General features: G+C 42.7%; 1 protein-coding gene across 4 annotated transcripts in view; it reads left to right on the top strand.

The window, feature by feature from the left end:
• Nucleotides 1–25,020, top strand: part of CBFA2T2 (CBFA2/RUNX1 partner transcriptional co-repressor 2) — a 79,595-nt gene that overhangs the window by 3,370 nt on the left and 51,205 nt on the right. The window contains exon 1 of one of the 4 annotated variants that reach the window (XM_081196262.1): nucleotides 20,106–20,392. The exons of the other annotated variants lie outside the window; for them this stretch is intronic. The gene's annotated coding sequence lies outside the window, so the exon portion shown is untranslated. Of the gene's footprint in view, nucleotides 1–20,105; nucleotides 20,393–25,020 lie in introns of those variants that run through there. 4 annotated transcript variants of the gene reach the window in all.

Raw genomic sequence — 25,020 nt, 5'->3', positions numbered from 1 at the left:
TTAAAAATGCCGCAACCCCCTGAGTTGTTTGCCAGTGTGGAGCTCTATTTCTCTGTGTCATCTGCGTTGGGTGAGGCTGGGCACATCCCGGATTACTGCTTGGACACATTGGTAGGCTGGATGAGGGCCAATAAACCAAGTCAATAAACAAGTCAATGGTCCTGTGGTTGAGGGCTTCATAAACCTGGCCAGAGGTTTTTCAACCTTTTTGGCTCCCTTGACCAACTACATTCTTTCTGCGGCACCCCTGTGGGACTCAGGAGCCCAATTATGTCACCCCTTGCCTGCAGAGCTTGCAACCTCTCACCCTTTTTCGAACACCCTTCCTTCCCTCAGCCTCCCCTCTGCTTGGGAGTCCTCTGAGCAGCCGCAGCTGTCGCCCCTGTCTCTGAGCTGCCCCTCTGCCCCAAAGAGAGTTGCCTCCTGACACTGCCCCACAGGGGCCTGGGCAGCACCCCTGGCCAGCCCATGAGGCACCATTTGCCTGGGGTGCAACAAACAGCTGTGCAAGCCTTTGGGAGGCAGAGATGCGAGAGGGCATCAGAGGAGGGAGGGAAGGAAAGGGGCAGAGGCACACTGGTTGAAAACCACTGACATAGGCTGTTCTACATGAGGTTGCACTGCCTCTGAAGTGGCAGATGCATAGTTTGGGAGTACTCCTAGATCGAGCAGTATTACTGGAGGTTGAAGTGGCCTCTGTGGCTAGGAGCATCTTTTGGGATAACAGTTTTGCTAACCATGATCAGTAAGGTAAAGGTACCTCTGACCGTTAGGTCCAGTTGCAGACGACTCTGGGGTTGCGATGCTCAACTCGCTCTGTAGGCCGAGGGAGCCTGTGTTTTCCACAGACAGCTTCCGGGTCATGTGGCCAGCATGACAGAGCCGCTTCTGGCGAACCAGAGCAGCGCACGGAAACGCTGTTTATCTTCCCGTCGGAGCGGTACCTATTTATCTACTTGCACTTTGACATGCTTTCGAACTGCTAGGTGGGCAGGAGCTGGGACTGAACAGCAGGAGCTCACCCCGTCGCGGGGATCCGAACCGCCAGCCTTCCGATCGGCAAGCCCTAGGCTCTGGTTTTGACCACAGCTCCACCCGCGTCCCTTGATCAGTAAGGTTTGCACATTGTATCTGTGCAATGTCTTTCTTCCCTCCCCTTCCTCCTCCTCTTCAAATGGGCTGTGCTGCTTTGAGGAATGGGAAGAAGAAAAACCAGTGAATCTTACTGCACTGTAATGCAGCAAAGGACATCTTTTTTGCGTTGTGTTTTCCTGCTGAGGAAAAGGAAACAATGTGCTATTTATTTATTTACATTTATATACCACCTTTATCTTCCAAGGATCTCAAGGTGGTATACATGATTCTTCTCCTCCCCATATCATCCTCACAACAACCCTGTGAGGTAGGTTAGGCTAAGAGACTGTGACTGGCCCAAGGTCTCCCAGGTCAAAGTCCAGTACTCTAACGATTATGCCACACTGAACCCTGAACTGAACAGAAGTTGGGAGGTAGGTTAAGCTAAGAGACAGTAAACTTACCCAACGCTATCTAATGGGCTTCAAAGCAGTGTGGGAATTGGAAATTCGGTTTCCTCTATCAAAACTCAACATTCTATCCTCCTCATCAGACTGGCTTATTTATGAGCCTTTTTCTGATGACTTATTACATTGTATTTTGGAAGAGATATGGAAATGTATTGTCCTCCCTTAAGAATGTGGGAGTAAGTTTGGAAGAACAAAGTAAATTACATTCTCTTAGGAGATCTGCTTCTTGATTACAATGAATCCTTATGCACTTGAAAAGATAATGCCTCTGGGCTCAGAATACTGTCCTTTGTAAAATATTCAGAGGAATATAGAGGAAGTTGAAATGTGTCTCACTTTGTGATGGTTGTGCTGATTGTAGAAACAGAATCATAGACTTAAAGAGTTGGAAGGGTCATCTAGGTCAGACTCAACCCCCTACAATGCAGGAATCTCAGCGAACCTGCCTATCCCTTGAATAACAATTTGTGGTTTAGATGCAGGACCATCATTAGGATCTAACTGTGTTCTTTATTGAAGGAGATTGGCTACTTAAGCACAATAACTTTTTAAAAAGGTGTTGCAAGTTCCTTAAGTGGCATGCTGAGTTCAGGATTATACCTTTCTTGGGTGGGATGGAGTGGGGAGGGGGGTGATGACCGTCTCCAGGGTTGGGAAACTGTGATGCTAATTGCGAAAAGCCCCTGAATTTCAGTGGGTCTACTCTGAGTAAACCTTAGTTGGATAGAACCCATATTGTTGAATTATTTATAAGAAAAGCCATTTGATTTCTTCTGCTTTTCGGCTGTCTTCTTCTTTTAATCCGCACTCCAAAAACTGTGAAGGCTGTCAACTCTTTATAACAGAAGGCTTAAGTCCTATGAGTAACAAAGAGCTTTCCATTTAGCCTTTAGGCTAAATGTTGCTTACCTCTTGGTAGCCATTTTTCTAAACCAAAAATTGTAACTTTTTCTGGAAGGATCTTTATTCCAAACTGTGATCATTTTGGTCAGTGCAATCTCATTTTAAGTATATATAAAGTTTAGCCAAAGTTATAATTCTAACTCCAGAAATGCAGTGAGTGTACATTATAAGTAGGGATGTTGCTTCAACTTTTAAGATCTAATAGAGTCAATACATTGAGTTCATGCAGTTCAGCTGCTTGACCTGCTGATATTGGTTCTGCGCTAAGATAAACCTATTGACTTTAACGTTTTGTTGGTATTGATAAGGTGGGGAAAAGAGGACAATTAAACCTGGCTTACAGGTTCGAAGAGCCAAAATATCAATTTTGTACAAAGGTCTTGTCTTCTGTAGAAAGGAGCAGCAATATGTACTAGATTAATATTCTTTAGATCCAGGAATATTCTTCTTCTTGAAGGAACAGGACTCCCTGATCTAGCTATGGTTCCCCAGCTATGACCACTCCTGGACACAGAAGATCTGGCCACAAGTTAGTCATCCTCTTGTAACATCCCAACTGCATAGCTGGCAATGTTTTCCTTTTTTTAAGGGAAATTCCCTTCTTCGGAATAGGATTCCTCACAAGAAAAGGGAAAAGTTGACAGCTATGTCCATCTGGGTTATTGCAATGTGTTATATATAAGGCTCCCTCTCAAAATGGGTTGGAAGCTTCAGTTAGTGCAGAATGCAGCCACCCAAGTTTTGACTGGCACTACATGCTTGGCTCACATCTAGCCTGTTTACAAAGAATTTCACTGACTGCCCATTTGTTCCTGGTCCCAGTTCAAAGCCTGGTGCTTAACTATAAAGGCCTAAATTGGCTTGGGACCATAGTACAGTGGTACCTCAGGTTACATATGCTTCAGGTTACAGACTCCGCTAACCCAGAAATAGTACCTCGGGTTAAGAACTTTGCTTCAGGATGAGAACAGAAATCGTGCTCTGGTGGCGCGGCAGCTAATGGGGCCTCCTGCTGCTGCCGCGCCGCCGGAACACGATTTCTGTTCTCATCCTGAAGCAAAGTTCTAAACCCGAGGTACTATTTCTGGGCTAGCAGAGTCTGTAACCTGAAGCGTATGTAACCTGAGGTACCACTGTACTTGAAGGAGCAATTCCTTCCATACCAACCCTCCTGCATACTAAGGTCGTTGACCAATAACTTTGGCCCCATCTGTACTATACATTTAAAGCAGGATCATACTAATTTCAACAGTTCTGGCTTCCCTGAAAGTATCGTGGCAACTGTGCAGTTTGTTAAGGGTGCTGAGAGTTCTTAAGAGACCCCTCTTCCCCTTGCAGAACGTCAGCTTCCAGGGTTTCCTGAGAAGAGGGATTGATTGATAAACCACTCTGGGAATTGTAGCTCTGTAAAAGAAATAAGAATTGCCTACCAGCTCTCAACAACCTTAATAAACTGAAGTTCCCAGGATTCTTGGGGGAGGGGGGGAGACATGACTGTTTTAAGTGATATGAATACTGCTTTAAATGTATAGTACACATGGGGCCTTTCTCTATATAAACATCTCTGCTGGAGATGAGGCTTGCATAAAAAGGGGCTCTTTTGGTAGTGGTGTGTCCTCTATGGAATTAAGTATGTGCAGAACCACATTGCTATCTTTTAGGTGTTGGGTACCCACTTTTTATTATTCATGCGAGCATTTAAAAACATTTCCACTATTTTAGGTTTTTTAGTACTTTTGTAATAACTTCCCCCCTGCTACTTCTGGCAAACTGTCTTGAAATATGTAGCATTTCTTTTTATTTAATTTGTATACTGCCCTGTCTCTGGTAACAATTTCTTGTTCATTGAATAACCCTGGTCGGTTGCCATTATCCTCCTTGGAAATTGCAAACTGCATTGGGCAGGTTTGGGTTTTACAGTACTTCTAAAATACTTAATTGATTTCAAGCAGTATAAAATAATAGCAGACGCAAGGTGGTGGTGGGAGATTATTTGCCTAGGCTTCTTACTAAAAGTTGATTCAGGGAGGTACAGAAAGGAGCAAGTGAATCATCTAGTCCAACCCCCTAAAATGCAGGAATCTCAGCTAAAGCATCCATGATGATGAACAGTTGCTCTGACTTTGGGTCTTGGCACTCCACCTACTGCCATCATAATATTATCTTACTGGGTGTTGGATCTGAAATCTAACTGGCAGATTAAAATGTTAGTATTTTCCATTTCTCCACTGATCCTTTAAGAAGTAGCTAGCTTGAGTAAATGTTTTGCATGCTTTACTGAGCCGAAATGTTTCATCTGAAATACAGTGGAGAAATCCTCCTGGCACTCTAAATGCCAAGATACAATGTCAGCAGAGCCGTCTTAATGTTGGGCTTTATTGGACAATATATGTTCACTCGATATCATCAGTGTGTTCTTCTGCTCCTTGCTTAATCCGTTTCTCTTTATGGTCCCTTAGGAGGAGGTGGACTCCTCCTTCATTGCCCTGCGGATCACAGGAGCTTGATACACTTCACAGGAAACACTGACTTGGTTCACATGCCGTTCTAAGCTAAACTATGGCTTACTGCAAACCTGAATGAATAGGCTCCCAGGGAGGAGGTGATGGCCGCTTTGCTCCTCCCTGGTGATCCTGCTGCCCTGGACTAAGCCTTTTGGAGCAAGCAGAACATGAGCTTAATCATCTTCTCCCAGTTTCATCTCCCAGCAACTGGTATGCTGAGATGTAATGCCTCACACCCCTGATACTGGAGGTAATATATAGCCACAAATGACAAGTGGCTATTGATAGACAAATTCATGGAGGATAAAGCTAATTCCTTTTGAAAACTGTCCAAGTTGGCAGCTATCACTGTATCTTGTGGTAGCAAATTCCACACTTTATTGAACCTCATCAAGGCTGTAGACTAGCTCCTGGCTGGCAGACTTTTCACAAACCCCATGGAAGCTGCGTTAGGTTTGCCAAAGGAAGCGTGAGAGATAATTATTCTCCCCCTTCTTCCTTCCTTTTCTGTCACACTTGGAAAGGTAACAGTACCCATTTCATCCCCCCTCTTGTCTCTTAAGCCATTTCCATGTGTGTCTCTGGGCTTTGGGGCCTAAAGGGTCTTGCCTCACCTCTTTTAATCCTAGAGCAGACCATAATACTCTCCAGGGTGCAGAACTGAGGTTTATCTGGTGACATCACTGGCTTTTCTGGCATTCCAAAAACCGAAACAGTAACTTGTGCTAAGCTTGTTTTATCTCTGGCCATGTTTTTTTGATTAAAGACAAAGCTCAGTAAATATTTTTTAAATGATTGAATTTTGAAACTATGGAAAACACATGTTGGTAGTCGGACATGCTGAACGCCATGTGTGATCAGCCCCATGCCCTGTTTGTGAGCTTAGGAGTGTGAATGTAGATCTGAGAGCTGTGGGTGACAGGTTTATCTGGAATGATTGGCAAGGATTTATAAAGCAAGAGGGGATTTACTTACTTATGCACCCTCCCCTCCTTTCCTCTTCCCCTGCTTTCCTCTTATTCTCAGAAAAAGGAAATTGGGATCACATTAAAGGCCTAATTGGTTTGGCTCCAGCAAATAGCTCAGCGGCTGCCAAACAGTTAATTTATTGTGTGAGAGTTTGGCCATGTGTTGAACAGCAAATTTGTCCTGAGCAAAAAAGATCTTTGTACACTGTACATGTATTCATTCAACAGACCCCCTTTTTACAAGTGGACTGTTGCACAGGCCACAAGGGAAATGTAAAAGACAATACGTGGGCCTGTTTTACATAACACTTAGAATCTGACAAAACCCAGTCTTTCAATCTTCAGCAAGGCTTGTTTGACAGTGGGCAAGTAGTCACGGTCTTCTTGAGCCCTGGGCTCCTTGGAAATATACCCTTTTCTAACAGGTCAAAGAGATGGTGATTCCATCCAACTAGCTTAGAGAGAAGATTTATGCTGCTGAACCATTTACAGGTTGCTTGTTCTTTGGAGCAAATTCTGATTCTGACATGGATTTTGACTGAAATTCACTGGGGGAAATAATATATCTATGCTGAAAACAACAGGATTCTCCAGGCTGTCACCTCATGGCAGAGCCAGGTGGAGAGATCCTCCACCCAACTCCTGCTGGGCATTTTCTCTCTCTCAGAGTTTTGAGGAAGGGCGAATTGGAATGTACTCTTATCTGGCTGGCTTCCTGCATAACTGTGCTTTGTTCTTGCCAGCCATCCTGTACTTATGATGGACTGGTCGTGGTGTTGGTGTGTGCTAATGTTAGGTTGCAAGCATGAGTTGTGTTCTGTTGGATCTATTCTCAGTGTCTGATGCCACAGAATTTTGGAAGAAAGGCTCAAAATTTCGCAATTGCTCTAATTCTTGAAACCCCTATATACATAAAATGTAATTTTTTTTAGCTTAGTTTTCAGCATTAAAACACAGCCATCTGAAAATATATTTATTTCTCGTTTGCCTGTGGATTGGATATTGTGTTGTGGAAATATTTCCAAAGTGCTAAATTATGTCTGAGATGTAATTTATGGTTTTTCACTGGTGAACAGCTAACATTATGTTACAAGGCTGCTTCCAGAAAAACTGAAACGGTATCTTTGCTTCTGAGCTCTATAGCATTTGTGTGTCAATGGCCATTTACCCTTGACTTGGCACAACTTTTTAAAGATCAGTGATCTGAAAGTTCTCAGGATTATATGAGTTCTTTAAAGCCCACGAAAAAGGCACTTGTGGCTGTGGCGAATAGGAACTAGGATTTGCAACTGTGTGGCAGGGTATTTGACAAACTATAGTTGCATCTGTGTCATAGCACTGCTAGAGTGTGTCATGAATTTGTTTGATACTCAGACTCAGTGGGATTGCTTAGCAGATGTAGGTCTGCCTACTTTCAACGGAAATTGTGTACTGCCCATTGTGTGTGGTGTGGCACTTCAGATTGTTTGGAGCAGCTTCTATGCGATTCCCAGATGGTCTCTGTCTTAGCAACTCTCAGAGCCAGGCTTGTATAGCATGGGTAGGCAAACTAAGGCCGGGGGGCCGGATGTGGCCCAATCGCCTTCTAAATCCAGCCCATGGATGGTCCGGGAATCAGAGTGTTTTTACATCAGCGTGTTTGAACTCTTTTGTTGGAATTCTAGTCATCTTAAGTTGAGCCGCTGAGGCAAAATAAGCCCCTAAGACTTATATCTAATGAAGCCTTGATTTTTGTTCAAGTCTAGTATTTTGTTCAAGTCTGCTGAATCTGGAAGTCCCAGTGTTCTTACGAAATCATTAAAACGTTCCTCCCCTCCCCTGTTTCCTCTGGAGGTGCTGTTACATTAGCATTAATGTAGCTGAATGCTAATGTGGCTGGATGCTAACCATCTTTTGTGGGGAACTGTAGGGAGGAAGATGAGATCAAGCTGTTGAACTTCTTTGTAGGCAGGCAGATTTTGCTGGAGGCCACCTGGGGCTGCCACATGTTCTTCTGACACACAGGCTGACACACTCAGCATGCGCCAGTTTTTAAGTTTGCAGCAACGCCATGCAGAAGTCATTTCTTTGTCCAGAAAGGCTGAGAGTGTTTTGAGGCAAGCAAACTGATGATCAGCAGCATTCACACATAACAGTCCTCTCCAAACTTCCTCCTTTGGTTCTACTCCAGAGCTAAATGCAATTAATTAAAAGGTTTTAATGTTCATGGCTGAAGAGGGGGGGAAACAACTTGTGTTGTCAGAGAGCAACCAGGTATAATGCTTCTACACCTGTGAATCTTTGAGAGTTGCTTCTTAACTGGATTTTTTACTGTGACAAGTTATATTCTCGAAGTCAGGAATTTCTTCAGATTCTTTCCCCCATGCTCTTGAAAAGAAGGTGATATACGACCAAAAAACCCCCCAACATTGAACAGAAACAACTGCCTTGGTAAGTAATAAAATGAAAGCAATAAAGTAAAAACAGGATTTTTAAAAAGATGCTAGAAACCTGTCTCCTCTTGCCAGTTGTGTTTTCTGGCCCAGATGTTAAGCATCCCAGTTGCTTAACTTTGGAGAAAGGAAGTGACATGCATCAAGCTTGTTAATGGCAGTGCCAGCAGTGTTCATGCCCCTGCTTCCCTTTCTACCAGAGCACTGTTGTAGATATGGCTCCCTTTAGGGTACAATGCTTTTTAATTAGTGCCTCTGCCGCTGTAATGCATTAATGAATCAATTGATAAGTTGTTGCAATTGATCGACTAATTCCTCCCCCCCCAGCTGTATTTAAACTGCATTTTTGACAAGAAATGGAAAAAAAGCTTGACTAATTATTTGCAAACGCTAAATGGCTTATAGGAGATTAGGAATGGCATATGGAGCCTTTCACTTGGAGGTCACTGGATCAGCTGCAGCCCAGGTTGGCATTGATGAAGTTATTACCATCTGACAGCTGTTTACTGGCCTGTGTGAAATGAATGGCTGGTTTTAGTCTATTTCCTATCGGACAGGTGTCCCTGCCACAGTTGGTCCCCCTACTTGGCAGTCTCTGCAGTGATACCAGGGATGATTAGGCTGCTCAAGCTGGGCACTCCTTGGGCTCCTTGAGGCAGAACGCTCCAACTGTATTACTGGTGCCATCTGAGGCGTCGCAGTGCTAGACTGTGCTATGCTCCGTTTTGTGCTGTCAGAGAGCAGTGTGGGCCTTGCACACTTTTGTAAAAGACTGAGGATAGGTAGAAATAGGCAGTGAAACGGCATGCCACGAGCGCAAAATCGCTCGGAAGTCAAGTAACTTTATCCTCAAAAGTGCATAAGCTTCTTGGTCACTGTGGGTCTTCGAGTGCTCAAGAGGTTCCTTCTCCCATGCTCAGAGTCAGTAATCTCCAGACCATTGGACGGCTGGCTGGTAGAGGATGCAATGTGAGCTGCAAGACGAGTCTTTTTCACAGCCTCCACTGCCACATGGTAGGGACGATTACCGGTATATGTTCTTACCAGTGTTCAGAGCAAGACTTGTGCCTCTTGTGCTCCTGTCTTGACCCAGCCAAGGAGCTTCTCAGGCTCCAAAATGCCAGAGAGGACACTCAGGAGCTCGTGCAGAGTGCCATTGCCTGGTCGTTATCAGAGGCAGCAAGGTGGGGATCCTATTACCCTGATACTCCAATTTTTGCACTTGTTGCCTATGAGATACCTGGATGGTGGCATGCAAAAGGGCATTTTTGGTACCGGCCACCAGATATGGAAGGGATGCGGGTGGCGCTGTGGGTTAAACCACAGAGCCTAGGACTTGCCGATCAGAAGGTCGGCGGTTCAAATCCCCGTGACGGGGTGAGCTCCCGTTGCTCGATCCCTGCTCCTGCCAACCTAGCAGTTTGAAAGCACGTCAAAGTGCATGTAGATAAATAGGTACTGCGCTGGCGGGAAGGTAAACGGCGTTTCCGTGTGCTGCTCTGGTTCTCCAGAAGCGGCTCAGTCATGCTGGCCACATGACCCGGAAGCTGTATGTCGGCTCCCTCGACCAATAAAGGGAGATGAGCGCCACAACCCCAGAGTTGGCCACGACTGGACCTAATGGTCAGGGGTCCCTTTACCTTTACTTTACCAGATATGGAACTCTCCCATTTTTTTCCTTCAGCTGTTTTAAAACTTACTGTAAACACTTCTTATTCTGCCATGACCTTGGGCTGCACAATTTCCCCATGCTCATTCTGTTGCTTGTTATGATTACTTTGCATATCAGTGGATTTGATTGTTTTTATAATTTGCATCGTTAGGTGGCCTGTATTCCCATTGGGAGGATAGGAAGGATATAAATTTGTGGAAATAAATAGAAATAGCATTGATTAAGTCAACCTGTCTCTCAAAAGCAGCTTACCCAATATAATTAAAAGGCTGGTATGAATGAGGAAATGCTGCTGTAAACACTGAAGGTGAGAGAAGGTGCAGGAGCACTTTTTTAAAAAAAGGCTATCTAGGAAATACTGCCACAAAGTTGCCTGGGTCACAAATGGTCTTCAAGTTGCCATGGGTCTGAGTTGTGGTTATATTGTATGGTTTTACATTCCATAGAGGCTTGTCATTTGAAAGTTGTTTTGTCCTAGAAATGCTAGTTTCTAGTTTGTTTGATATGTATTTAAACCTGCTGTTTGTTTTAAAAATATAGAAGTGCTGTAGTTTGTTTTGCAGGTATCTGCATCACTGCTGCAACAGAATTGTTGTGTTCTGTCAACAGATAACATTCATTTATATATATATTTTAAATAATATATATATATGAGAGAAAGATTGAAAGAGTTGTTGGAACAGGATGGTGTAAGGAAAGTCAACATGAAGTTACTGACACCTACTTCCTATGGGGAAAGGAAAGAGAATGGCTGCAGAGGAAAAGCGAGACTGCAGACAAGAGTGGCTGATCCCCAGATCTATAAACAGAAGGGAGAGGTGGAATAAGGGCAAAGAAGGAAGGACGAAATGCACATTAGTTTACATTGAACTAAGCTAATGGATGGGGATGGTGCCAAATCCTCCCAATAAATTGCACATTAATTAATATCTCCTGTGCCAGCGACGCAGTCTGGAAGAGATCCTGTAATTCTCCTTTTGACCTCTGCTCCCTTCTCCCCTGGCCATTCTGGCTTTTGATTGGTTTCCTGTCTTAAGTGAAAACCACAACCTTTCAGGCCTCCTCTAAGGCAGAATGAAAGGCACATGGTGGTGGTGTAAGAGGAGCCCCTCGCAGTCCTCTGCGCTTGGGTGGGCGTGCTGGTCCTTCGTAAACTAATAGCTCCCAGCACTGTTGCTGAATCAGACTTCATGGAGCCACGAGTGGAGAGCTTGGAATGCCAGGCCAGGCACAAAAAGGTCTGTCTTTTTTCCTCCCCTGGCCATATTCATTCTCTCTCTCTCTATATATATATGCACACTTATATTTGGAGATATTGTACAAATTGGAAGGTTGTGATCAGTGAAAGGATGAGAGGGAAGCATTCCAGTATTGAACCTGCAAATTAATTTTTGTTTGTTTGAATAATACAGTATTGGCTGCAAGGAGGATCACTATGTAAATTGTTGGAAGAGCCCCTTAAAACCGATACTAACACACTCATAGCATAACAGTTTAATCCTGTACTTAAAGTCCTTTAAAATTCAATGGGGCTTCATCCTGGGTAAGTCAGTATAGGGTTGCATCCTAAGTTGGTTTTTGTTTAAATATAAATACAGGATCTGCTTAACAAAAGCACTGATCAAGATGTAATTCAACAGCAGTCTTCTGGCACCTTAGAAATTAGCAAATTCATTATGGTGTAGTAAGCTTTCTTGAACAGCACTGCATGCATGAGGCGGTACCCTGAATACACAATTTGGGTTGTTTTTCCTAGTGGTGGGGGGAGAAGAGAGAGCTACCTTTATCTTTACTTTCCTTATTTCATTTTCTCTGAACTTTTTCTATCTATCATTCCCACCTCCCTACAACCATGCATACGTGTGCCTGCCACCAGATAACACTTCATGCCTCCGATGAAGTTGATTATAGAGTGGTACCTCTGGTTATGAACTTCATTTGTTCCGGAGGTCCGTTCTTAACCTGAGGTACCACTTTAGCTAATGGGGCATCCCGCTGCCGCCACGCCACTGCCGCACGATTTCTGTTCTCATCCTGAGATAAAGTTCTTAACCCGAGGTACTACTTCCGGGTTAGCGGATTCTGTAACCCAAGGTGTTTGTAACCCAAGGTACCACTGTAGTCCACAAAAGCTTATGCCGCAATAAATTTGTAGGTCTCCTGGAGCCAAAACAGTAAGGACTAAGCACGTTTACTTATTTGTACCAGTACACATTCTGATTCTCTTCTGCATTACAGCTCACGTGAAGACCATCTGCACACCTCAAAAATAATGTAAGGGAACCTTAGGTGTTATTTTTAATGTGTGTGAAAAATGTATTTAGGTTTAAAGCTAAAAATCTGGAGATTCGCAACAAGGTTTTTGTGTTGCTAGTAGTGAAGGCAGCTTGAAACTAGAATTTTATAATTCGTACATTCAAAACACCTACTTCAAGCCCTCCAGTTGTCATTGGACTCTAATTCTAGGAGTCCAGTGGTGAGAGTTCAGAGGGGTTGTAGTGCCACCAACATCTGATTCTTCACTCCTCTCCTATCTTGTTCAGACAGCTATTCAGCCAAAGACTTTTTGTTGCCTTGTTTTGTAGTTCCACAAAGGTATGAACTCCCTATTGTCATGCATAACAAATTGCTGCATTGGAGTAATTAACCTCAGAAGCATCTTTCTCACTACTAACATCCTCTCCCAAGTAAGGTCTTAAGCTGTTCGTCTGATCACTCTCCCCCCCCCCCCCCGCTTGATTTAGGCACAGGTGGGACTGAAGTTTGGAACTTACCATAGTTAAAAAAAACTCTAATATTACATTTCCCTGTTATTTTTGTTTAACAAAATTTACACACCATTGTAGCAAAACCTCTCAACAGTTTACAAGATATTTATAAATTACGATTCTATCATCGTAGTTAAAAAGATTTATACATAACTAAAAGTAACAGCAGAAAAGGGCAAAATATGTCAATGTTTGCATGTTGTCTAAATAAAGTTTGGCAGCAAAATATAAGGTTGCCTAAATGAAGAGTGTTTTAAGCTTACACTGAAAAGGGTTGTAGAAGATAGGTTATTCATATATCTACATGAATATGCATACAGGTCTGATGAAATGAACTTTCTTGCTGTGAGCTCATCAAAAGAGGCCCTGTTTTATCTCCCTTGTTTTATCTGAAATAGAGTAAATGTCCTTGGAAGTTGAAGCCTTTTTGATAGGGGCACCTAGGCTCTGCAAAGCCTCCCTTTGTGGAGCTGTTTGGTTCCCTCTGTGCTAAGTTTTAGACATTACTGCTATTTCAGAGGATGTTTAGGATCAGTGATTTATATTCAGTTTCAGCCATGTTTGGCGTAGACTTGTAATTGTTGCGCGTGACAAGATAGGTCCATCAATTTCAGTCGGTTTACTCTGAGTAAAACTTAGTTGGATACAACCCAATACTGTATTTATTTAATGTGTGGTTAGTTTTACAGGTCATCAGTTTTTTTGTTTTTGCTTTTTCTGCTGTTTTATTGTTGGCTGGCTTATTTATTTTTTAATTGGTGACAATATTTTTTTCCTTGGGGATCCTTATTGGACAGAAGAGTAGAACATAAATATCTAATTCAGGTTGCAATTTTTAATATTTCTCCTTTTCAAGTAATAGTTCAGGAGGTGGCTGCTTTCTTCCCTCATATCCTGCAGCTGACACGATTCTCTGGCAGTATTGAGGTTCGAGAGTAATTAATTTGTTTGCTGAAACTTCAAGTGTAAACTGATCCCAGTTTAATTGATGGTATCCAATATCCTAAGCAGTATGACAGACCATTTCCAAATTAAAACTGTTCAAATGTTGAACCAATGCCTGGAGGTGTGAGACAGACATGTTGGAGGCAGATTCTAGAATAGGGTTCCAAACTGCTTCTTTCAAGGGGAGCACTTTGTTCTTTTCTATTATTATTATTTTATTCCCATTTCACAGTTCTGATTGCAGCGAGAGGGGTCAGTTGGCATTTATTCATTAGACCTTATTTGGCCTTCGGTAGCTGATATAAGTAAAAAAAACCTGCTCCTTTTCCCTTATGGGGTACCCAAGAGCCCATATAGAGTCCTTTTGTAGGTTCTCTATCAGTAGGAGAAAATAGCAGAGACCAACTAGAGAATATTGAGAAGCAAAGCAGCTAGTGAGCCTGATCTTTATTAACTGTTGCAGCAGGTTGCTCCCCCACATGCAGGAGAGTGGAGGAGGACCCAGAGCCATGTGTGCAAGCCCTTATATAAATTGCCCAACCTGGAGTCCAAGACCACCCCCAGAACCATCATACATCAAAGAAGGGGTGTAGCCCAAGACCACCCCCCAGATACATCATACCCACATCACAGAAAAGGTGGTCTACAACAGAAATCTGAGTGTGTTGTTTATCTCCTGTCTGGCAGGTTACCTGATTGCATTATCTGGATTTTTGGCCACTCTTGTTAATATAACTACAGTGGTACCTCGGGTTACATACGCTTCAGGTTACACACTCCGCTAACCCAGAAATAGTGCTTCAGGTTAAGAACTTTGCTTCAGGATGAGAACAGAAATCGTGTTCCGGCGGCAGCAGGAGGCCCCATTAGCTAAAGTGGGGCTTCAGGTTAAGAACAGTTTCAGGTTAAGTACGGACCTCCGGAACGAATTAAGTACTTAACCCGAGGTACCACTGTACTTAATTCCTGAATCTAGGTCACAGGTCAGAGGCTCGCACTCTTCATATCTTGAATGTTCCCTTAAGACAGGATTTGTGAGGAAAGAGACAATGGGGAGGTTTCCCACTTTGACCTTGCAGAGAAATATTTGAGGTCAATTTGTTCAGGACCTAATCTGTGGGGTTTCAGACATGTGGTTTTTATATACAGTTATGAACATTTAATTTTTTAATATATGACCTTGAAATTCTTATAACAGTAGCCCTACCAAATCTTAATTGAAATGTAGAGTGGGGTGGCAATTCAGGAGTTTTGTTTAGAAGCAGTGAAATTGTAGAAATTTATTTGTAGAACTCTTACTGCAAGATGGTCCCAGCTATTGCACAGAGCACGAGTCTTTTTGAAGAGGTCAGTTTGTGTAGCAAATTATACTTTAGGTGCTGGATCAGGGTCAGAAGTGTAAAAATGCCCCCTCAGCATTTGATTTATGTTGTTTAAATACTCACAAAAGTTATAAAGGAGAGACCTACTTGAGCTTATGCTATGAGGAGAGGAGTGGCTATCTTACCACAGCAAAATTGACCCTGCATCCCTAAATCAGATCGCTTAAGAAACAGTCTGACAGCAGCTTGTTGTAAAAGTGTTGAGAGTATTCAGTTACATTGCACACTGTCTGAGTCCGTTAAAATCAATGGGGCATGGATTTCATTGCATGCTTACTTGAAGTTAGGATATACTCTCCAGTAATTGCATAGGGCTGCAGCCTTTTTTCCTCTTAACTGCTGCTGTGCTGGTATTAACATATTAATAGCATGCTGACTCATGCATACTGAGTAATTATACCTGTACAGGTCTTCTGATCTGAGGCATTCGTACTGAATAGAAGTTATTTCCCCAGGCAGAAAATACTTCTGGTCTTTCACAGGGAACCATTTGTGGGCAGTGTTTTCTATTTGTGGGCAGAAAGTGAGGAGAAGCTATTCCTTACATGACCTTACACCAGATCTTCCTGTGTTTGCAGGGTTTCACTATCACAATGAGGCTTCTAAACATGTTTACCCAGTGCTCTTAAAACTCTCCTTCACACCCCCGCTCTCAACACAGGAAGGTCTGAAGTGCAACTAGAATGGCCAGGGTCTCTGGAGATGGGGTTTGCATGCTTGCCCCATTGGGTTTGCCCGAAGAGGACTAATGATTCATGCATTCCAAAGAAAGAGGGCAATAAAGGTGTATTTAAAGCTCATCAGCCAGGAAGGTCGTCTCTATCACTTCCCTACTGGAGTGGCATGGATCCTAATAAATGCCTTAAGTACATCAATGGCACACCAATGTTGCCTCTGCACTGGGTCATCTTGTGCTTTAGCTTTAAAAAAGAGTGAGAGGGAGATGCGGCAGGGAGGGGTGAAAGGAAGTGGGTACCATTTATCTCATGATATGGAAAGTCCTGTAGACCCCACAGCCTGTTTATAGCATGGGAGAGCAAAGGACAAGCCCATGCTAGGCAAAGTGCTGGGAAGAGGTCCAATGAGTGTTTGCTATTGCATTCCTAAATAATCTCCATGCCAGGGCCAGCATTTTGATAAATGCTAATAGTTAGAGACCTCTTTCCAGGGTAAAAGCTAGCAACAAAAGGGGAAGGGTTGTATGACAACATCACAGTTAACAAAAGTCAGCACAAGTTCAACTTCTGTGGAAATTGTGGAAATGGCCTGTGATAGGTACAGAAATTCTGGCTTAAAACTCAGAAACCACATCAAGGATGCAGATATGAATAGTCTTCTGTGCTCAAAACTTTGGTTTTCCTAGCTTGTTGCATGGAAATTTCTTACATGAAGAAAATAAAGCAGCTTCAAAGCATTTTCCCGGTCATTGCAGGCAGTATTATTTCTTTCCACTGAGCTGCTGCTGTCTGGGTTGCAAAATCCTGGCATTGGCTGCTCCTCCTCCAAGTTGGTTTGCTGCCTCGTTTTTTCCCCTGTCAAAAAGCTTGCTGTTTTAGAAAGTTCATATGCCGAATGCCCAAAATCTGTTTCCTCTGTGGGAGGTTTGCTGATGAGGATAACCGTTTAGGACTGAATCGGACCAACCTCAAGCTTGTAGGATCTACCTTTTGTTTTTCAAACTAGAACTCTAGGATCAGCCAATTGGAAGTGGTACCAAAAATGGCAGCTGGAGAGGGGAGGAAGAGCTGATTACAATGGATTCCTGTACCTTGTAGACCATAAATTGGGGAAACCTTGCTATAACAAGTACAAATTCATTTCTGAGTTGCTGCAGAAATCTTAACATCAGACCTAAAAGGGCACCAGAAGAACATAAAGATGTGATCACAGGTAACCTACCAAGTAATAATTACTATTTTATAGATGAGGAACATTGATGCTAGTGCAACTAAGCAATGCCATATACCAGCGCTCCAGAAAACTGCTGGAGTCCAACCCCCATCAGTCCCAACAAGCAAGGCAAGTGCCCAGGGCTTATAGGAATTATAGTCCAACAACATCTGAAGGAGCCACAGGCTCCCCATTCTTGCCAGACATTAAGGACATTTATTCACTAAAAGAGCCTGCGGTAATCAAGTAAGTGTGAATCCTTGAAGGGAAGGGTAAACTCACATAATTGTTTCTGAAGGCTGTTTCAGATGTTACTCAGGTATGCCACCTTCACAACTTGGAGCTGTGGCCGCTACCAGCTGCACTATGAGTGTACCTGCAAGACGCATGTATTTGCAGTGTGTGCATGTGTGTGCTCAAATTAAAACGTCTAGTAATTTATAGGTTCGTTTGAAAACAGGAGTATGTGAAGCCGCCCAAAGAATCAGCTATCATGAAGGAGATGAGCCCATCACATTTTGACGGGCACATGAACATTGCTCATGAACCCTCAAAAGCTGCCTGACAGGCAGAAATTCAACAGATGCAAGTGCTTTATTGCAGCTGTATGTTGATGGAAGCAACTGTTGGATGGGGGTAGCTACTTAAGCTATTTAATAAGGAGCAATATACCGTAATTCCCAGTTTGCTTGAATAATCCAACCAATAGATTCTTAGTGTGTTGCAGCTTCATATTTTTTTCATATATGTGTAAGAATATAATACTTGTGTCAGAAAAAGAGTGCATCTTTATTCTTGTATGAGCAATTTTCCTGAAAAAAATGTATTAAATATTCACATGCAGTTCACGACAGCTATAACTAATGTCTGCTTTTTGACTTAGAATATGCTCTTAATCATTTTTCTCACACAGTATTCTTAACAGCACTGAAAGTAATTTATCAGGGAATACTATTTCTCTGATCCAAGATCTTTTTTAAAAAGGCCTGTGAGTGCTAGTGCCCATGTCTCCTATGAAGCCTCATTGATTACACTGGTGTGTGAATGCAGATAACAGAATGTAGGATTTCAGCCCCATGCCATGTATACTGGGATCTCTAGAAATCTGGAGAACTTGGGGATATTGCTACCTTGTTGGGAGTTTTTCACTTCCTGCTTGTCCACAGGGTTTTTAAGCACTCTGGTTTAGCTTTTGGAAATCTCTTCAGCACCCAGTAGAATGATTTTGACTCTGAGAATTTTAAACACCTACTTTTTAAGCATTGGCATACATCTTTAAAAATATGGAGGCCAAATCATTCTCATTCATGACACATTTTCTGCAACAGTTCAAGAACCACAGCAATATGTACTAGGCAATTAATTGAAGGCTTTTCTGAGGCTGCCATCTGAAGCACACTTGCATAACTTAAAAAACCATGTGACTTCTTACTGGCTTCCCCCCTCCTTTGATCATTTCTTCCATCTTGTGAGAATTCTTGCCTTATAAACATGCACTTCCTGTGTTGGGGATTCGAGATCTAGTTTAGCACTCCTGTAACATCAGAAACCTATCATTCTTTCCCCCCCCCACGCTGCTGCTTTCTAATTGCTAACAGATGCCACATTTTGTATTGTTGCAGACCCTGTGGCCAAGATAGGAGAGACACTTTATAGGGAAGTTTTACATGCTGTTGGAAAGCTTCAGAAAATTAATGTGCTAATTTATCAAACAATTTCTCCAAATTCAGTTTAAAAATAAATAAATCAAAACTGAAAGTTAAGATGAAGCTTTTGATGAACACTTCAGTAGTCCGGTGAGAGGTTTGGATGATAACCAGATTGGTCTATATTACAACAACGGCAACAACAGCAACAAGTCTTGTGGTAGCTTTAGAGATTTAGCATAATATGATGGCATAAGCTTTCAACAGACAGGGCCTATTTTGTCAGATTCCTGAAATAATTGCCCAAGTTAGAAGCCCCCTTTGTACCCCTCCTATACTAAACACATTCAGTTGAATGATGGGGAACTGTGATTAATGCAGATTTCTTGATGTGTGGGGAGGACTGTAAGGACTCACACTTATAATCTTCCTTTATATATTCCCACTTGGAAAGTCATACTTTCCCACTGTGCTGTCATACTTTCCCACAGATTGTTTAAGGAACACCTGAGGGGGGTAAAATTAATATGTTCTGATTACTTAAGGCTGGGCAGCAACCTGTGGGCAGCATTCTGTGCCAGTTGAAGTTTCAGAATACTTTATGCAGCAGCCCCACATAGAGTGCATTATGATAATTAAGCGCAGAGTTAACTAGGGCATGAAAGAAGGAGGCAAGGTCTGATTTATTCAGAAAAGGGTATTTTTGGCAAAATTAAGGGGGAAGGCTTTTTAATTTTTTAACATTGGAATTTGCACAATGTAGGGATTGGGAGTGGCTTTTGCACTGCTAAAAGGTATTGTCCCTCTCTAGATGTTTGATTACACTACTTCATGGCCATTAATCACAAGTGGCCTCTGCCGGGTGCAGGTCATACAAGCGCAGTGATGGGGATCCATATTTACTTGATTGGCTTTTTGTATTTGTTTGTGCTCTGCATAGTAATGTGGCGTAAATCCTACTCCTTGCATTCATTGGACCCCACTTAGCAAAAACAACAACCTTGTGTTCTCTTGCTACCCATTGAGATGACCAGTCCATTTGTCCCAAGGAAGCTTATGACATAGTATATTAGTCTCCAGTGTGCATGTTTCATAAAAGGCAAGAAGAGCTGGAGGAGGATAAAGATGAGGCTTTTGACATGGTCAGTCCCGCTGGACATGCAGTGTCATCGCCATTGCCGTTACTCACCAGGGTTGATCTTGGATAGTTTTAGCACGACGCTGTCTCCCCCCTCCCCCTGATTTGGCTATAAACAAATTACAAGTCTTTAACATATTAATGTCAGACTTAATGTGAAAGCCACCAGTAGGTGTGTACTTAGTGACATCAGCTGGCAGAGAGTCCTGGTAACAGAGAGCAAGTGACAGGGAGGCGGGCGGGCGGGGGGACGACTAGAGAGAGAGAGACGTGTGTGAGAGCAAGAGCGAGAGAGCGCATATCTGGGTATTCTGGCAAGGTAAAGAGCTGGTCTGTTTGGCAGGACCTTCCCATCTGGGATCCATCTGTGTTTCTCTGGAATCAGACAGGCGGCTCCAGTCAGTGAGAAATCGCAGATGTGAGGAAGCTGACACATGTCCAGCTAATGAAAAGAGAAGGAAGGTTTGTCACAGACTCCGCTTGAAGATTAGGAGCTGCAAAAGAAGACCCATTTTTATTTATATTTTAAAGAAATCGGGTGTCTTTTGGACAGCAGCCTGGTTGTTGTTGTTGTTGTTGTTTGGCCTTTGGGTGCATACGGTAAGTGAGCTCCTCTAAATAATACTCATTTTAAAGAAGGCTGTTCTGATGTCAGTTTTACTGGTGTTTTTTTAAAAAGCTGTTTTGTGGCCTAAATTGCACCAGAAGCACAATTTTATTCATTAGGTTGGTGCCTGTGTGTGTATGCAAGAGAAAATGTTAACCGATGCAGTACTTTGCTACAGCTCCCTCCCTGCTCCCTAACCAACCCTCAGTTTGACTGCAGTGCCTCTGCTGTGTCAAAACTTCATTAGATGAGCAGATTTGCTACATGGATTTTTGTAGCTGAGAGAAATAGCAGTGCAATGCCGTATCTTTCTTTTGTCATGAGGAAACATTATTTCTTAGGAAGGATGCTAGCTTTCAGTAATTCATAGTGTAATGGGATGTTTTTTTAAATAAGTATATATGATGCCATAGACTTTACACTACAATAATTTTATTTATTTTATTATTTGCATAAAAATGACAGTCATGCAGTAATGGGATAAACTCAAGCAGTGAATTCCAGTTTTCATTTCAAATAATTTTTAATGCTTTTTTTTAAAAAATGCATATTGTTCTGTTTGCATTCCTGTCAGTGCGTACACTTCAATCTCCCTCTCCTGGAAAAAGCAGCAGTTAATGCTGCCGGTGTTTAACTCTTTGGTGCAGTTTATGGTGCAGCAGTGTGCACTCATTATAAAAGTCTTCATTGTCAAGGTATATTTGTGTGTAATGGGTTGCTACAGGACCTTGGATTCTGTTTTGCGCACCCAGGAAGTGCCAAATCATTGTTTGCCCCAAATTATTGTTTTGTTTTTTGTGTACAGGATTCAAACTCTTGACCCACTATCGTTTTTATTTTTCTGTGTTTCCATTAAATGCTTCACCCAGTTACTTAAGAGATCAGACTGGAAAGGTTTAAAGATGTGCATTCGTCCTTTGGGACACCTAGACCAAGGCAGGTTTATTCCCTAATTCCCACTTGCTTTTGTTTGGTTCATGCAAAATGGTGGGGCTTCCCTTTTTAGCAAAGTGATAAATAGTACTATGCATGTGTTCACTGCTAACAGCCAAATCCCCCAGTCTGACATACTGCATTATAACAATGCCTATGCTCGCATCCCAAACAACATTTGCTTTCCTAAACCTGAAAACATAGGGACTTGAGCAAGCTTTCTCTTCTGCTTAGTTGTGGTTATTCAGAGCTGAAAGCAATGACTGCAACTGTGAGCTTACCCTTTGCTCCCACCTCATTTTTGGTCCTTTCTTTCAATTTATGTTAGTGTGCTGCTATGAAATATTTTACAGAAGTAGGCAGTGTTGCTTTTTTCCTCATCAGTAATGCACATACAAAAAACATAGTGGGTGTTGCTTCATGACATAAAATGTCTTGTGTCTCTAGCTTGATTTCCTCAAAGGCTCATGCAGTGGTCAGTGTTGCTAATGAGCTCCTTGGAAGTGTGAGGCTATATAGAGAAACCAGCAGTAGTTTATTGTGAGTGTCTCTGTGTGTGGTGTACTATTCCTAATCTAGCACCAGGAGTTTGATAAGTGTGTCATCTTTAGGAGATACAATGAGAGTTAGGGGTTGGATGAATGTCATTTACTAGAAAGTCCCTGTAGAAAGCCATTTGACTGAAGCATGTTGGTCTACCCATAGATATTTATCAGTATCTTCAGATATGAATACTTGAGGTGAGGTCCTTCAGTAAGTTTTTGACCATAGGACTGGGGGTCTCATTCTTACGCTAAAAGCATAAAGCTACTTTTAGAATTCCAGACACTCAAGCTATTGACAGAGAGCTTCTCAGTAGCTTTGAGAAGAATTTCCGTAACTTGAAAGGCTAGACTTCAGAGAAGAAAGACCTCAAACTCTGTTTTGAATAACATAAGAAGAGAGATGTGGTCCTTCTGGTCTCTCTAGGCCACATCTCTCATTGGCCCAGCTTTTACCCTTCTTGGTGTTTTTGCATGGCGGGAATGTATCTATGAACTCTGATAAGACTTCATGGTTGCTTGGATGCGTGAGGGTGTATCAAAACTCGCATAACATTCACATTCATTTCTCTCCGCACTTTTGCCTCTGACCCCGCTAACCAGTGGCATACCACCCCCAGAAGGTTGTGCAGAAGGAAGTGTGTTCTACAAGCTGAAAAGTGTTCCCCATCCCTCGATTAAAGTAAGCCAAGAACTGTTGCTCAATTGAGAGAATGCAGTTCAACAAAGAGACCTGAGTATTTTCTTTACTGTAAAGGCTGCAGCATGAATACTTCTCATTGTAAAGAACTTACCAATGTGGCTTTTGTTGTTCTCATGCCCCCTTTCCCTCTGCAGATCTAATTGTTTGACAGATATCATTAGTAACCCAAAGTCCACTGATCATAAACACCATATTATTGTATGCTATTAGCTCTGCACAGTTGAATATCAAAAGACTCAAAGTTGAATTTTGTTCCTATTCATTTTCAAGTTGTTTGTAGCCTATTTCAAGTTTGCATTGGTGTGAATCTGCTGTAAATGCAAGAAGTGCCATGTCTGTTGGTTTGCAGATATTTTGCCACCTGCTTGCGGGGTGGGGATGGGGATGAGAGGTTAAATATGGAGAAATTGGTTGAATTCTGAATGGATACAGTTAAAGCTGTCAAACAAAATTTTGAAATTACACAGCCCAGTAATTGTAAAGTTTCCAACTTCCTGATGACTTAGGGTGGTATTCAGCTAGATCCTATGCAGAGTAGACCCATTGAAAATAATGAACCTAAGTTAGTCATGCTCATTAACTTCAATGGGTCTACTCTGAGTAGTTGAATACTACCCCAGTTGCCTTAAAATGTTGATGTTGGTACTCAATAATTTGAATCCAATGCTAATTCATTTCTTGCAAGTGCAATCATATTAAGCACATCCTACAGAAATATTAACACTATTTGTTTTATAAGGTGGTATAGCTTCTGGTTGTGTTCATTAGAAAGGGGCTGTGCCAGTTTGGGGTACTTCTGTACCTGAAGTCAAGCTTAAAGAGTGCCCTCCCCGGATCTGAAATTTTAATGTTAAAATAAATAAATCCAGGTGTAATTTTGGTGGAGGGCAATGGCAGCGTCTAAGATATGCTGATTGAAATACATTGCTTCATGCTAAATTTCAATTTGTATATGGTAAAGGTAAAGGTACCCCTGCCCGTACGGGCCAGTCTTCCCAGACTCTAGGGTTGTGCGCTCATCTCACTCTATAGGCCGGGAGCCAGCACTATCCGCAGACACTTCCGGGTCATGTGGCCAGCGTGACAAGCTGCATCTGGCGAGCCAGCGCAGCACACGGAACGCCGTTTACCTTCCCGCTGGTAAGTGGTCCCTATTTATCTACTTGCACCCGGAGGTGCTTTCGAACTGCTAGGTTGGCAGGCGCTGGGACCGAACGGCGGGAGCGCACCCCGCCGCGGGAATTCGAACCGCCGACCATGTGATCGGCAGGTCCTAAGCGCTGAGGTTTTACCCACAGCGCCACCCGCCTTCACTAATTTGGTACCCTCTAGATGTTTGGCCTACAACAACCCAGATGTGGGTTGTGGTTCAAAACTTCTAGAGAGCATCAGGGTGGGGAAGGCTGTCCTTGGATAAGGAAGGTGGTTTCTTTTGACTGGATCACCTTTCTGGGCCATTCTGGGCAGCTACATTTTTCACTCTTTCAGCAATGGAAGGTATGATCCATTCAGAAACTACTTTTGAGACTAAATAGGAAAAAATGACTTAGCCAACTGTACTGATTCAGGCACCCTAGAAGTTGAATAAAAGGCAACAAGATAAAAGGAACTGCTAGGAACAAGTTTTTTCTCAGTCACTCCAAATATTTTAACTTTACCACAAGTTAAATATTAACATATTTCATGTTTCTCAAGGGCTAGATGTGGCAGTGACTTCGCCCTCTCGAATCTCTGTACTGTATGAGAGGGAATTGGATAAAGCTTTGATGGTCTGTCCACAGAATAAGTTTTCTGCTATTCTGAGATGAAGTGGATTTAAATATAGGCTATGGGTGTGGGTTTCTGAGCTGAATCTTGAAACATTCCCACTTCTGCTTTTAACAATAGTATGCTCCCAAGATCTCATAGCCTCCTGACTGTAGCATAGACCTACCAGGAAAGAAGTTTCTGAAGGGACCTTTTGTGGACTTTCCCTTGCTGTGTACATTTCCTCACTAAAGGCTCGTGCTCCGAGTGGCATATTTGCAGCATGAAGCTTAACACGTTCAGTCCAGTTGCGCTGCCAAGTCCCTTTGCAAGTTAACGATAGCTCAGTAGGTGATTGTCTTCCCAAATATGAAGCGAGTCTTTTAGAAATGGCACATATTGGGCAGAGTTCTGCTATGTCACTCTGTTGCTTGGCTAATGGCACAGATTTGTGTGGGGTGGGGTGGAGAGACAAAACCTGTGAGATCCTGAAAAAAACCCCACGCACCCTGTATACCATGGAAGCAACTTGATTCACAGACTTTTGGGCTTTCCATTTAACTTAATTTGACTTTCTCCTGCTTTTTCAACGGGTCTCTTTGCCCTGTTCTGTGAGGTGAATTGCGATCGCCTTCTGTCATTCGGCGCACTCTGGTAGGCTAGACAGAGAAGGGACCACTGGAGCCTTTGAAAGAAC

Source organism: Podarcis bocagei (assembly GCF_964188305.1).
Source record: "Podarcis bocagei genome assembly, chromosome: 5".
NCBI classification, from domain to species: Eukaryota; Metazoa; Chordata; class Lepidosauria; order Squamata; family Lacertidae; genus Podarcis; species Podarcis bocagei.
Note: the sequence above shows the minus strand (reverse complement) of the source record. Positions and strands in the feature narration are given on the sequence as shown.